The following is a 15,678-nucleotide window of genomic DNA, read 5'->3' on the forward strand; positions in this document are numbered from 1 at the left end:
GATGAACCGTTGAAGTCGACTCGGTCCACAACTCCTATGCCATGTACGAACCCGAGGGGCCGAGACGATATCATAATCGTCGTCCTTCCCTGTGCAGTTTATATTTGAAACAACCCTTCCGCAGGGTTTAAAAAAAAATTAATGTCCAAAGTCCAAGTCCAAAGTACAAAAAAAAATCAAGTGCAAAAGAAAAAGAAAAGTCTAAAAAAATATATATATCTAAATAAAATAAAAATGTCTCTCTTTTTTTTTCTCTCTTTTTTTTATTAAATAAAAAAAATCTTCTTCTTTCGCTCCTTTCGTTTTGCCTTTTACTCCAAGTCTTTAAGTATTCACCAAAAGCTTTGGCAAAATATTCTTTCGCTCCATTTCCAAATTCTGTAAGGAAAAGACAAAAACCCAAAAACGTAAAGAAGAACAAATAAAATAAAACAAATAAAAACCTAAAAAAGAAAAAAAATCTAAAAACTCTAGCCTAAAGACAAGTCCGCGTCGGCGGCGCCAAAAATTGATGGTTATTTTCAATGATGTTGTAGTAAAAGGTTCGTTGAGACTTGTGAAAGCGGGTTTTTAGACTTAATTTTTATAAATAAAAATAGCAGACTAAATTAAAAAGATGTTGTGAAAATTATGGAGAGAATGGGGCTAGGATTCCACCATTGGTCGATATTAGAGATTTAATAAAACAATAATTATGCAACTCAACATTTAAATTGATTCTAATAGTATTGCCTAGACATGTAGATTTCCAAAAGAATATATGTTAATCCAAGCATAGAATATCAAAACCCTAAAGCAAGCATATTCTATCAAGAGAAAATACACCTAACTAATCAAAATCATATAAACAATTTTTAGTTCAATGCAAAAATCATAATAGAGTTGTTGTAATTAATTAATGGAAATATATCACTTTTACCGAAACAACGGCTTCCTCCATAGCCCCAAGGATTGGGTTTAGCTCCTCATTATTACAAAGAAAACTAAATAGGAGAAATAAAAGAAAATTGTGAAACTGGCTACCGGCTCACCCCTTGGTTGTGCTCTCTTGCTCTCTATTTATACACACAAACCCATTAATCAAATATATTCTTCCATAACTCCAAAATCTTCTTCTTTTTAATTAAAAATATCTTCAAGAATTTTTCTTCTTCTTTATATTCGCTAAATTTCTTTATTATACCCAAATCTTCTTTAATTCGCAGAATCAAATCCAAGAGAAAATCCTCTAAGATATCTTTCATGTTTAATAGAAGATAACTTCCTTTTTTTTCAAAACTCCGGTAATTAATACTCATAGATTTCATGTTTATAAGGAAGAAGATATTCTTGTCTTAAAAATTGTAAATCCTTTACCGTTGAAACCCAAATTTCTCGCCAATATTCTGTTTGAAAATGAAGAAGAAGGTGGTGCCCCTATCAAAAATGCAGGTGCCTTTATTAATTTTCTCAGAGAGGTGCAAGCATCACTATTCGAGCAACTTTTTCCACACAAGTGTATTTCTCCAAGAACACCTACACAAACATAAAAACACCATAATAAGTACAAAATCAGCACTAACAACAGAGATACTAAGGACAAATTAGACACATAAGTGCGTCTATCAACTGTCGTACACCACCAAACTCAGTTGAATTCCCGGACTTGAACTTATGCCGGTACGCATACGTGTACTAAGTTCCCGGACTTTCAACTAACCAACCAGTACGCATACGGGTATGCATATTATGGTTCCTGGACTTGGAATAACTTGCAACAGTTAGCATACAAGTACGCATACCGTGCTATATCCAATCATGGTTAATTGTTCTAAACTCCCATTTCAATTATTGAAACATTCTTAGAAGACGACAATAGCTGTCTCACACAAACTATTAGCTTCAAAGCAATTTTCAAGTGATCGATAGATCAATACGAAACATTTCGAGTCTACATCAAATGACTGTCTCACACAAATCATGTAAGATGTTACCAGGCGATTTTCACATGATCATCTTTTGACTTTCGTCAAGAATATAAGATGAAATTGGTTAAAGCGATAGATTACCAACACATATTTCGAGAAACATGTAAGCGAGTTAAACTCAACTCGAAATATCAAACGTGTATAATCGATGTCTATATAGCTATATGACTTTTGTCTCAAATAGGAGATAGAGTATAAATAGACTTTTGAGTGACAGATGTGCTCAAGTCTCCACATACCTTTTGTTGATGAAGTTCCACATGCTCCCCTTAGTAGTTCTTCGTCTTCAATCGATGAACGCCGTGAATTCTAAAGCTCAACTACACTTTCTATCCTAATCCGAGACTTATCTATAAGTAGACTAGAAATCAAGACTTATAGTTTTGGCAACTAAACTTGAGTTCGACCGAGTAATGATCTAACAAAAAGCATGCTCCAATGGTTGTTGATGTCTATCGAACTAGAAAGGAACAAGAGATGTCTTATTCTTTTGACTCATCTCTTAAAAGGAAAAGGAAGAATATGAAGAAACCGAGAGCAGATCGCTCCAATCAGAAAAGGTTTGCAACTCTTCCTGAAGAACTTAAGAAAACCAAGAAGGAGGTGCATGGACTAAAAGTGATTATACAAAAATCTCTTGAACTACAAGAAGCACTTGTCAAACAACAGCCTAACAAGTTTGCAGGAACTAACTCCTTCATTCATGAACCGTATGTTCCTATGCCTGTTGTTGATAAGGAGTTTGGAGTTGATAAAGATTTTTTTAAATATTTTAAAAACTAGGAAAATTCTTGTGAGAATTTATTATTGTGTTCGAGAATGATAACTAGGGGTTGGAATAACAAAAATTGTGATTACACAAGCTATTTCCAACGATTTTCATTTTGCATGTTTTTAGATTTATTTTCTAAGTTTTTGGAAGATGAACTTGCAATATTTGATCATTATTGGTTTAATGTATTGCAAAGTCTTATGAGACATATGTGTCCTTTACTTTATGTGAATTGAACTGATATCTCATATATACTCAAAAGTTAAATCTATTATGTTTTTTGAACTAAAAATAAAACAAACTTTGTGAGAATTTTTCGCAGTATCTACTCGTGAGAATTACTGCACTATCCCCTCCATAATATTTTCTTATGTTGAGTCATACCGATTAAAATTATCTCTTTGTTCGTAACTGGCGTTGAGATTAATTTATGTCGATGTTCAGGATACAAATCCATGTGATTTGTTAATGTCCGACAAAATCCTTCTTTTTCATTAAAGTAAGGTCATTCATGTTGTTCTCTTGGGAATGACATCAAATGGGGGAGAGTTCTTAATTGGACTTGTGCTTAATTGCTATATCTTTGTGGGGAGAATAGATGTGGAATTTACAGGGGATGCTTGTATCTTAAATCTCCTAGATGAGCGCTAAGCATTTTATACTCTGTGATGTCATATAAATAAAAGTTGATATGTATTTCTTTTAAGTCTCAAAATATCATTTGATTGAATTCATTACGATCCTATAGTTTTCTTACCTTTGCCAATTTTTATTGACAAAAATTGGGGGAAATCAATTAGCAGTTTCACACTACATACATATTGTTTACGGATGATTATGTAAGGGGGAGTGAATCAATATCTACAGGTTTCACCTATTATACAAAATATGTAAGTATAGATTAAACGGGAGAAACGTATCAACGTGGTATTACTTCGAACTTGTGATACAATTGAATTTTAGAGAAGATAATAATATTATGTTTCTGTATAACGACGATTGAAAATATATGTTTTCAAAGTTGTTATCGTTATGGATCTTCAACAACAACGATGCTGAGTTGAACACGTTCAGAATCATTGCAACTTGAAGTAACAAATAATTCATGGAGTTGAAGAACCAAGGAAATCAAGCATGATGGATTCTGGAGTTTTGAAACTTTATTTTTTTAATTCATACATATTAATATTTTTGTCACTAAAATTGACAAATGGGGAGATTGTTATAGCATTGCTCGGTCGAACTCACAAGTGTTGCTATCACAATCTAGTTGTCAATTTTAGTTGTCAAAACTATATCTTTATTTTTAGTCTATTTAGTCAGGTATCGGATTAGGATAGAAGTGTGTAGTTGAGAATCGAATATCGTTGCGTTCTACCATTTGAAGGTGTAATGACCCGTCCCTCCACTGATACTGTTCCCACTTAGCCACTATGGTGGTCCGACAGTGCGGGTTTTCAACGGGCATCGTTGCTGTCATCCAGCAGCAATTTCCCAGGAGGTCACCCATCCCTGGATTGCTCCCTCCCGAGCATGCTTAACTTCAGAGTTTTCTGCCAACTCTGGAGCCAATTGTGCTGAAGAGGCCTCGGTGTTAGGAAAGGACAAATCATTACCTATATTTCATTTCATCGGCGTACCACTACCGAAATCGGGGTACTACAATACCACCACTTTAAATTGGAGCCGATCTCGGCTCCGGAATATATTTTCAACCCCAGATCTCCGACGTTCCCTGCCCCTCATGAGAAGCACCTGGACCAACCCCGTCCAGCGTACCTTCTCAGCCACGGCAAGTGACCCGTCGTCGGATCTGATACCATTTTGTAATGACCCATCACTCCACCGATATTGTCCCCACTTAGCCACTGCGGTCATCCGGCAGTGCGGGGTTTTCAACGGGCATCGATGCGGTCATCCAACAGCAACTTCCCAGGAGGTCACCCATCCCTGGATTGCTCCCTCCCGAGCACGCTTAACTTCAAAGTTTTCTACCAACTCTGGAGCCAATTGTGTTGAAAAGGCCTCGGTGTTAGGAAAGAACAAATCATTACCTATATTCCATTTCATCGGCGTACCACTACCGAAATCGGGGCACTACAAAAGGCGAAGACCAACAGGAGCTTTGGATAACTTCGACATTAAAAGGTAAGTGAAGACTGAACCACCTATTTCTCAAGTTTTCACCTTTCTATCTATGAGACATTGTCGCAGGACTAAATTAGACGGTACATGCATAGTAGAACTTTCGAGTCAAGTTTATCTTGAACATCGTTCTCGAAATATGACTATTTACGCTTAAGAACATTTGTTCATACTTGATGAATTTGGTTTAGAACAATTTATTGTTTGTAACCTAATCATGATTCAAGATTTAATAGTTTAAAAATAGCCTGGAACAGTGATATGTGTCATTGATGTTATTCAGGAATGTTTCAAATTAAAGAGATATAAAACTACTGTAAATCTGGATACAGGACAATATGCATACTAGTTCACATACTGGAGAACTGTTATCAGTCCAGAGACGCAGTACATGTGCCCAGTACACGTACCGGCGTAGCTATAGTTCGACAACGACTTTTTGGTACGTATATACACCCGTTATCCATACCATAAAAAGTTTGTTAATCGTGTACCAAGAAAGGTACGCATACCCAGTATGCAAACCATAAAAGATCAGTGAGTTCCTGGACTCGTTTTTGTCTTAAGGGTATCCATACCCGGTACACGTACTATGACAAAGATATTCACGAACAGGTACAATACACGTACCAGGTACACGTACTTACCCTTTCGAATATTTTCAGATCCATCAGAATTATTTCTGTGAGATAATCGGCATTTGAACAACTCTTTAAAAACATTATCTAGACATTTTTGATCATATGGGTGATTCATGAAATGTCTTAAAGTGTTATATGAAAATGGTTAACCTTATCATTTAATTGGCTAGTTTCGGCCAACCTTCATGAACAGGTCATTGTACATGGTTCTGTTACGGTCCATCCAAACCAGAGTGTATATTCTGTTATGTTAATCTTATGTCAAGTTTTTCATCTAACAGTGATTATTAATTGCTTGGTTCCAAAGATATCTTAGCTTAAACCTAAAGCAACCTTGATCTTGAAAGTCTATAAAAAGAGAACCTCTAACAACTAGGATCTTTGAATCCCGACACTATTCTTATGTGTCATAGTTGTAAACTAGAGTCGTCCTCTTCTTCAAAACCTTCTAGGCTTTAGCGACTAAAAAGACTTCACCTAGGGATTCGTGAAGCCAGGTCCAACTATCTTTATCTTGATAGTTCGTGTATCCCGATCTTGTTTTGATTGGTGAGCTTGCTCCGACAAACAAGATAGATAGAAATCATAAAGTATCTTCGTCTCAGACATCGTGATTCCACAAGTTTCGACTTGTGAGGTGAACAATAATCTAGGCTGCTCTTCGGGAGTCATAAGACCAGATTTTGAGGTTTGCTAGACTTTGTCCATTGCAATCGATTTCCTACCTCACCTTGATCTTTGATCAGAACGGAAATAACAAATAGGCTTATATGTGGGAGGCAAATTGGTTTAAAGTCTTCAATTGAGTTGAATCAACTCTTAGGATATAAATTACTTTAGCTAAGGGAATCGACTGCACGAAGTCCAGCTGTATTCAAGAGGCGAAAGGAGCGCGACTGTAACTGAATTGCTGTCACGGTTTAATTCGGTCTCAACTACATTCCAGTCTGAAGTTCTAATAGTAGCCTAGTGTCTGTAGCGGCTTAATAAAATTTGGTGTTCAATCTGGATTAAGTCACGAGGGTTTTCTGTGTTATAGCACAAGATTTGGCGCTTCAAGGACTTGCTCGTTTCTTTGAAACACCTGCAAAAACGACCAAAGTTCATTACTCAAAATTAAAACTTTATTTTTCACTTTTTTTAAATAAAAAACTTTAACGTGAGCAACTCACGTAAATTCAAAAAAAAAGAGAATTAAAACATGAACAACTCACGTGAATTAAAAAAAAAATCTCTTCTTTCGGACGAACGTCCATTTCGAAAATTTGTGAAAGCTCACATATTAAAAAAAAAATCGTAAAAGCTCATAAGCAAAATTTTATTTACTACCATTGGATGCACATCCATTGAAAAAAAAACTCTCTTACGTTATGGACAATCGTTCATCTCTCGAAAATGGACGTACGTCCATTCTTAAAGCAAATTTTTTTCGTGAAATCTCACACGCACATATATATATAAATATTATTTTTATTGAACGTTCATCTAAAAAATAATAATTTACCTGATCGGCGCCGGAATCCTGTTGAAAAGTCGTCGGTGGTGACTGGTTGACGCCGGTAAACGGGAGATTTTTTTTGTCTCCTCTTGGTCGGACGTGTAGGAAAGTGCTAAACTCACCAAGATTTGACGTTCCACCACCCAAATCAGCGGTGCCTCATCAATCCACGCTCACCGGAAAACGCTCTATCATACTTCCACGATCTTCATTCAAGCTGTTGCTCGTACCCGACATCATTGGAGCAAATCATGGAATTTTGGTAAAATCTCTTATGACTAAGTTCAATTACTTATTTCGTTTATAATTATAAAATTCACCATCCAGTGCTAACTGCGGAACATGATTGTCCTTCACTAAGAAGGGGACTTAATATTGATGGTGGATTGTTAACAAAGGCTAAAATCGTAAAATCATAATTTTGCATATTTCTGACCTAGCTTCAGACGAGCATGCACGTGAAATTCATATTTTAGGATTTAGGTATGAAAGCTCGTGCCACGATAATCTTTGACTGAGTGTATAGCCTCTCAGAACACGCATATGTGATGGTTGTCCAAAACACCTTGATTTACAATCTATTGTCTATGCTTTCTTTGCTATATCTTGTAAATTAGTGTACATTACGCTTGTTTTCTATTTTGTAGGTATTTTGAAGTCACGAAATCGAAAGAAGAAAAAAAGAGGCACAATTCGTCACTTGGATACTCTAGGTGCTGATGGATTCGAAGCTAGGAAGGATCAAATTGTCAGAAACAAAGAATTACTGGAGCACCATGCATCTGTGCTCAAAGCAATCACTGAATTTCATCTGCACTTTACTAAAAACACTCATTACTTCACTCGGGACCACCTGTTCTCATTTCCAACCTAAATACAAATCTAGGTCGCTGTTTTCTCTTGCAGTTCAGACAATGACTCGTCCAAAATAGATACCCGCAGGGTTGTTTTAAAACATGCGGGTCTTTTGCCTCCAAATAGGCTAAGGCGTGCTCGTCTGCATCAGATATGCGCCTGCCTACAAAATGGTAACAATCCAAACTCTTACATATTTACAGTTTCACTACCAGTTAATGATTATAGCATAAGATTTGGCACTTCAAGGACTTGCTCGTTTCTTTGAAACACCTGCAAAAACGAGCAAAGTTCATTACTCAAAATCAAAACTTGATTTTATTTTATTTAAAAAAAAAACTTTAACGTGAGCAACTCATGTAAATTCAAAAAAGAAAAAAAAAAAACGTGAGCCACTCACGTGAATTAAAAGAAAAAAAATTCTCTTCTTTCGGACTAGCGTCCACCTTTTGAAACGGACAGACGTCCATTCTTCAAAATTTGTGAAAGCTCACATACTTTAAAAAAAAAACCGTGAAAGCTCACAGGAATTTTTTTTTTACTACCAGTAGAAGCACATCCATTCAAAAAAAAGTAAAAGAAAACTCTCTTACGTTATGGATAATCGTTCATCTCTCGAAAACGGACAGACATCCATTTCTAAAGAAATTTTTTTCGTGAAAAATCTCACTATATATATATATAATTATTATTTTTATTGAATGTTCATCTAAAATTTTTTTACCTAATTGGTGCCGGCAAACGGGAGAATTTTTTTTTCTCTTAGTCGAACGTGAAGGAGGTGGGATGCTTGGTTGTAGGAAATAAAAAAAGGGGTGTCTCATCTCTTTTATAATAATTTTTATTGCTTAAACCTAACTAGACAAGGATTTTTTTTATTGCGCCATGGGCCCGCAAGTGCTAAACTCACCAAGATTGGACGTTCCACCACCCAAATCAGCGGTGCCTCATCAATCCATGCTCACCAGACAACGCTCTATCATACTGCCAGGATCTTCATTCAAGTTATTGCTCGTACATGACATCATTAGAGAAAATCAGAGGATCCTGGTAACATCTCTTACGACAAAGTTCAATTACTTATTTCGTTTATAATTAGAAAAATCACCATACAGTGCTTACTGCGGAACATGATTGTTCCTCAGTAAGCAAGGGACTTAATGTTGATGGTGGATTTTTAACAAAGGCTAAAAATCGTAAAATCATAATTTTGCGTATTTCTAACCTAGCTTCAGACGAGCATGTGAAATTCATATTTTAGGATTTAGGTATGAAAGCTCGTGAAATGATAATCTCTGACCGAGTGTATAGGCTCTCAGAACACGCATATGCAATCATTAAAGTTTTTCAATTGAGTTTTCAATATTATATATATTTCATCATTTACCGAGCAATTCCAATATTCACTTTTTTATAGAATCGAGAATGATTGGACGGCTCCTAGATGGATTGACCACTAGTATAGAGCAATGACGTCTTCAGGATGTCACAAGTGTTCCCTGACTATGCAGAATAAACATTCAGTATGATGCTTCTACTATCTCATACCTTGATTCTCGAATAAATATAATGCTTCTAGACAGATCGCCTGCTAGTATAGAGCCAACAATAAATTACTATAACTTTTATACTAATTCAACAATTAATATTTTTCAATGTTCGGTCTTGCTACCAACATTTTGATATCTTAACCCTACGAGAGCATTATCGTTTGGACGACTATCTACTTGGATGATCATCCAATGTTTCATGGGGCGTCCATCGATCATCCAATTGGACGTACGATCGTCTATTATTCACTAATACTCTAATCCCTACTTTGTCATTCGACAATTTATGATATAGTAGATCAGGTTCGATCACTCTACATAACTCATAACTCAGCAACATCTGATTTCCTGTCAAATGCTCGACATATCAGAAAAACTCCATGATCAAGTAATCTCATCGGATGCTCGTCGATCTAAATTATAAGAACATCATTATTGCCTCAACTGGTAAAATGATACACCACAATTCATCAGACTCGACGTCTGTGCATTATCTTGTCCCAGAAAACACCTTATGCTTAATTCATGAGTCTCAGAGCATGTCATATTCATCCATTATGCTCGACTCATCAAGGATAAGACTCATGGTCTAGCCAAGTCAATGATTGACCAACTAAATACACATCTGCCTTGCAGACTGTAATACCCCGATATTCGGCAGTGGTTGGCTGAATGGAATATAAGTAATGACTTGTCCTTTCCTAACACTGAGGCCTTTTCAGCACAATTGGCTCCAGAGTTGGCAGAAAACTCTGCAGTTAAGCGTGCTCGGGCAGGAGTAATCCAAGGATGGGTGACCTTCCGGTAAGTTTCTTCTGGATTGCCGCAACGATTCCCGTTGAAACCCCCATACTACCGGATAACCGCAGTGGCTAAGTGAGGACATTATCGGTGGAGGGATGGGTCATTACAAATGGTATCAGAGATCCCGACGGGTCACCTGCCGAGGGTGGGAAGGTACGCTGGATGGGATTGATCCAGGTACTTGTCTCATGAGGGACAGAGAACGTCGGAGATCTGGGATTGAATATATTCTGGAGTCGAGGATGGCTCCAATTACCCCGATATTCTGCAGTGGTTGGCTGAATGAAATATAAGTAATGACTTGTCCATTCATTACACCGAGGCCTTTTCAGCACAATTGGCTCCAGAGTTGGAAGAAAACTCTGCAGTTAAGCTTGCTCGGGCGGGAATAATCCAGGGATGGGTGACCTCCTGGGAATCTATTGTTGGATTACCACAGTGATGCCCGTTGAAAACCCCACACTTCCGGATAATCGCAGAGGCTAAGTGGGGACGGGTCATTACACATACTCCATATGCATGAGACATCAATCATGTCACATGGGGGGAATTCACTATAGTTTTGGTCTGGCGGCCTACGGCACGTGTGTACACCCACGATGAGAAATGTGAGTAAGTCGTGCAAGCAGTTGAAGGATTTAGCAAAGTAGTGGATGAACAATCAATCGATTCTCCCACGCATGTGGAACTGGTTTATCCACGATTTCCCACTTTCTCACTCTTTCACTCCTCTACAACCGTCACACTTACTGAAGATCAATGTGTTTACCATTTCTGCAATATAAATAAGTTTATCAATCCATCGTTGAACAACAAGAACTCAATCGATCAAAACTTATCTTATCTGAACTCAACAGTTCACTAAACTTGTAGAAGTTTCCAACACATTCACAATCCTTCGATCGTCATTGAACTCACACATTTAACAGCTTCCCTCCTATAGATCGACCCTCATCACTCTTTGTGACCGAATTGACTCTGGAACGGTCATTGTCTTGGCTTAGTCCGGAGTATTACAAATTGATCTCTCGAACTCAAAGCAATCCCGTGCAGTGCATCTGTTTGCTGAAGGTTTTGGAAATTTGCTCGATCGAGGAACCGCTCATCTCTCCACTTTTCCTCAAAAACTAGCAAATCGTTTTCATCCATCAATAGGATGAAAATTAGAAGAAACTCTAATAGTTATAATCTTAGTTAATATCATGATGTTGAATTTGTGCATAAATAGTAAAATCAGTTGGATTGTAAACCTGCTTGGACTCAGCACGATCCTTCTTTGGGACCAATAAGAATAATGATATTGGAGTTTCACAACTTGAAACTCAAAAGTTTTATAGGAAGTCTGATGTATTTGATGAACTGTACTAGAACCGACATTGCATATGTTGTGAGCTAGTTAAGTTTGTATATCTGTAATTCGAGGTAGGAGCTTTGGAATGCACTTATCAAGTGTTGAGGTACTTGAAATACACTTTGAACTTTTGTTTGAATTAAAAAAGGTACCTTATCCTTGGAGGGTTTTGTGATGCAAACTGGTCAACTAACTCAGAGAAGTCTAAATCTTCGAGAGGGTATGTTTTCTATTTAGGGGGTAGGTTTATTTCTTGGAAGTCCTCTAATAAGATATGTATTGTTCGATACACTATGAAATCAGAGATTATAACGTAGAATAAAGCAAGAGAGGAAGCCGAGTTGCTAAGATGATTTTTTAGAAGACATTTGTCTCTGGTATAGGTCATGTGTCACCTATGTCTATACATTGTGATAAAAAATTGATATACCTAGAGTTAAAGACAACTTTCGTAGTGGAAAGTCTATACATATTCATAGAAGATACAACTTCCTGAAACAACAAATCTCGACCGGCGTTATTTCCATTGAGTTTATGAAGTCTAACGACAATATCACAGGCCTTTGATGAAAGGTATTTCCAAACAGGTAGCTAGTATTGCATCGAGGGGATGAGATTTAAGCTCATGAAATAAACTTTCCATGAAGGACATTCGACATTGCTGACTAGAGATCCCAAGATCAAGGTTTCGAATAAGACAACTGATTTGCTTTCTTTGCCCCTCCCTATGGTGTAAATGTGATAATGTGACTGCATGTGAAGGTTAATTTTTTAGAAGTCTTAGTGTGAAACACTCTCGACGGAACTCACTGTCTGAATGTGGAAATGAGTCGCTTCCTATGAGAATATAGATGATTCTCTAGAGCATTCTAAGAAATAGGATACATCCAGGGTAGAAATGGACACAACTACATGATGACTACACCAAGAGAGGTAGCTCAAGAAGTCGCACTCGCTAAGCATCAAGAAGTTACAATAATTTCTCGTTGAGCAAAAGTTCAAAACATCATGGACACCTTTTCCCTGTAATAGTATTTCTCGCTTAATGATTTTTATCTTTTTATTGATATTTCCTTCACACGGGGAATTGTTGGAGAAAATGAGATTTTAACTTATGCTTTTTATTGTCTTGGTGGGAATTGATCTTAGGACATATAGGCCACTAAGGTCACTAGCTCATTTTCATTTAATGTCAAAGAAAGGTAACCTTTAGTCCCACATAGGGAAAATTAAAGATTTCTAGGATTTTCACAAATCCAAATATGACTCATGGTTCAACACACTTTTGTGCGAGGGAGAGGACCTAGGCAATGACTACTATTATGTAACCACTTGTTTTCCCCATGCGTAGTGCTTTGCACCGAATCACACACGTCGTGTCGGGCTTTGGCTTGGGAGTGGAAGTGAGTTCAACCAAGATCTATCTTGATTTTTAATATTTTACAAATGAATTAGCTTATGTGGGGGTACATATAACAACGGAAATATATTTCTTACCAAAAATATTCTTTCAACATTATGCGTTTACATAATTTTCTGCGGATGGTGCCGCTCATTTCACACATAATAATTGGTTGATATTCCTTAATTGCTGCATTGATTTCACTCTTCTTTGCCTATGAAAGAAAAATGATTTTTTCTTTCCAAATCGTTCCAGAGGAAGCTACTATTCCTCACTCGTATTAACCTCTTGTCGCTTTAATGTGCTTAATTTACTTGTTTATTTTGTTTTATCTTTGTTGCGAAGTTTAGAAAGCGAGTAGATTATATTGTGCTTACACAATCTATATCGATCAGCGTTATTCTGGATATATCTCTATTGTTGGGATATAACATCCCTCATTCTTGAGGTGTATCCGCGAACTATTGAGTTAAGGACAATCTATTGTGCAGGTGGTTCTGCCTTCATGTCAAATTGTTTAAGTTCATTGTAATTTCATTATAATTTGACTTATCTAACGTTTGTTGCTTCATTGTTACAAGTCCCAACATAACAATCTATGGAACTTGTCTTACATTTGCTGTTCAACAACCTATCCTGCCAAACTCTAGTTATTTTCTCTATATTAATAGTATCTACATGGCATTTGAAGTCATAATTTATAAGTATTCTTGACATTAGCCTGCCACATGCCTTTCCTATAAGGTTGTTTAGTAATCCCTGGAAAGGTAAACTCGCATCAATACTTGTGTTTTCTTGGACCATCTCCCTCCCAAAGAGCGTTTTTCTCCTCAGAGTAGAGCCGAAAACATTTAGCCGACAAAGCTTCACTCACAGTCCTCAAATTTTTAATCCCCAAAAACACTCACAATGTTGTAAATTACGCCTCATGCTACGCTTCCCGCTCAGTTAAAAAAACTATTTTTAGGGACCATGGTTTTTTTTGGGGAACATGGTCTTATTAGACCAACCTCCCTATATTTATAAGGGGTATCCTAAAGTTAGGTAAATATACATTTATCCTTTATTTTAATTTAAATTAAAACTAACCTAATAACTATATAAATCTAATCTAAATGAATCTATTAACCAAAATCAAAATCAAAAACAAACAAAAACAGTGGTGAATCGAAACTTTTTAGTTTTGAAAAAAAAATTGTTCTCTTCTTCTTCTCTCTTTCCTTGACGTTCCTCGTTCGATTGAAAAATGAGTATTAACCATCAAATGAGTTGAAAATGGAAGTTGCAGAGAGAAGTCCGGCTAGAAATTATGTGAAAAACTTTGTCGAACTAACCGAACCTAATGAAAATGATGAACATGAAGAACAATTTGGCTATTTCGCAAAACAAAATTCCCAACCGAACCTTAGTTCGGTTATGTCGCAAAAAATATTTTCCAACTGAACCCTAATAGTTCGGTTAGTAGCAAAAACCATTTTCCAACCGAACCCTAATAGTTCGGTTAGTTGCAAAAACATTTCCCAACCGAACCTTAGTTCGGTTATTTCGCAAAGATATTTACCAAGTGCAAAAAACATTTCCTAACCGAACTAAGGGTTCGGCAAAGTCGCAAAAAATATTTCCCAACCGAACCCTAATAGTTCGGTTAGTAGCAAAAAAACATTTCCCAACCGAACATAATAGTTCGATTAGTTGCAAAAAACATTTCCCAACCGAACCTTAGTTCGGTTATTTAGCAAAATATTTCCAACCGAACCCTAGTTCAGTTACGTCGCGAAAAACATTTCCCAGCCGAACTAAGGTTCGGTTACGTCACAAAAAATATTTCCCAACCGAATCTTTGTTCAATTTTTTTAATTTAATCTTGCATTAATCATTTAGTTAGTTTAATTATTTTTTTAGTTTATTTTTTTTATTTAATCTTGCACTAATCACTAATTATGTTAACCTAACGATACAACTAATCATTACACTAACTTAATTGAAATGGGTAATTTTGATATTAATATAAACATTTAGATAAAGGGTGACCTAAATTTACTTCTAATGTCTTACCCAAAATAAAATAATGGTCCCAGAAAAAAGGCTGGTCCCAAAAAACCGTTCTTAAAAAATGAGTCCGGCATGAGTCGCACTTAAAATCTACATCTGACAACAACCCATGAGGGCCATGACCATGGTCAGTTTAAAACTGAAAACCGAGCCCAACAAATTTATTTGGTAGGAGGCGGGACTAAAGATTTCTTAACTGTTTTTTCGAAATGTCATCCAACTCTGTACTATTTTTGAAATGTCATCCAACTCTATACTAGAATCTGTTAGTTATCGAAGACTAATTAATTACTTCCTAAAGTTAGTCGTGGTTACTTAGGGAAGGGATTTCCTAAAACGGTTAGAATTCCTGGTGGCCAAGTTTGTAACCTATATAAATAGGTAATTAGGCCTTGTAGAAGTACATTGTGTAGAAAACGATTAAGAGATCGGTGAGAGATTTCTTGTATAGCTTTTAGGTCTAAAGCTAGAATTTCGTTGTGAGAGCATATTGGTGAGGAACAAGAGACAAGGTTATCGTCTCGGGTAATTGTTGCGGTGTAACCAAGGGTTTGCTGGGATTCACACGACGCTGTAATCGTTTTTCTTCATAGTGGATTTGAGCTGGTGCGGCTCAAAGTGGACGTAGAAAATATATACAA

This window comes from Papaver somniferum, chromosome 1 (genome assembly GCF_003573695.1).
Source record: "Papaver somniferum cultivar HN1 chromosome 1, ASM357369v1, whole genome shotgun sequence".
Lineage (NCBI taxonomy): Eukaryota > Viridiplantae > Streptophyta > Magnoliopsida > Ranunculales > Papaveraceae > Papaver > Papaver somniferum.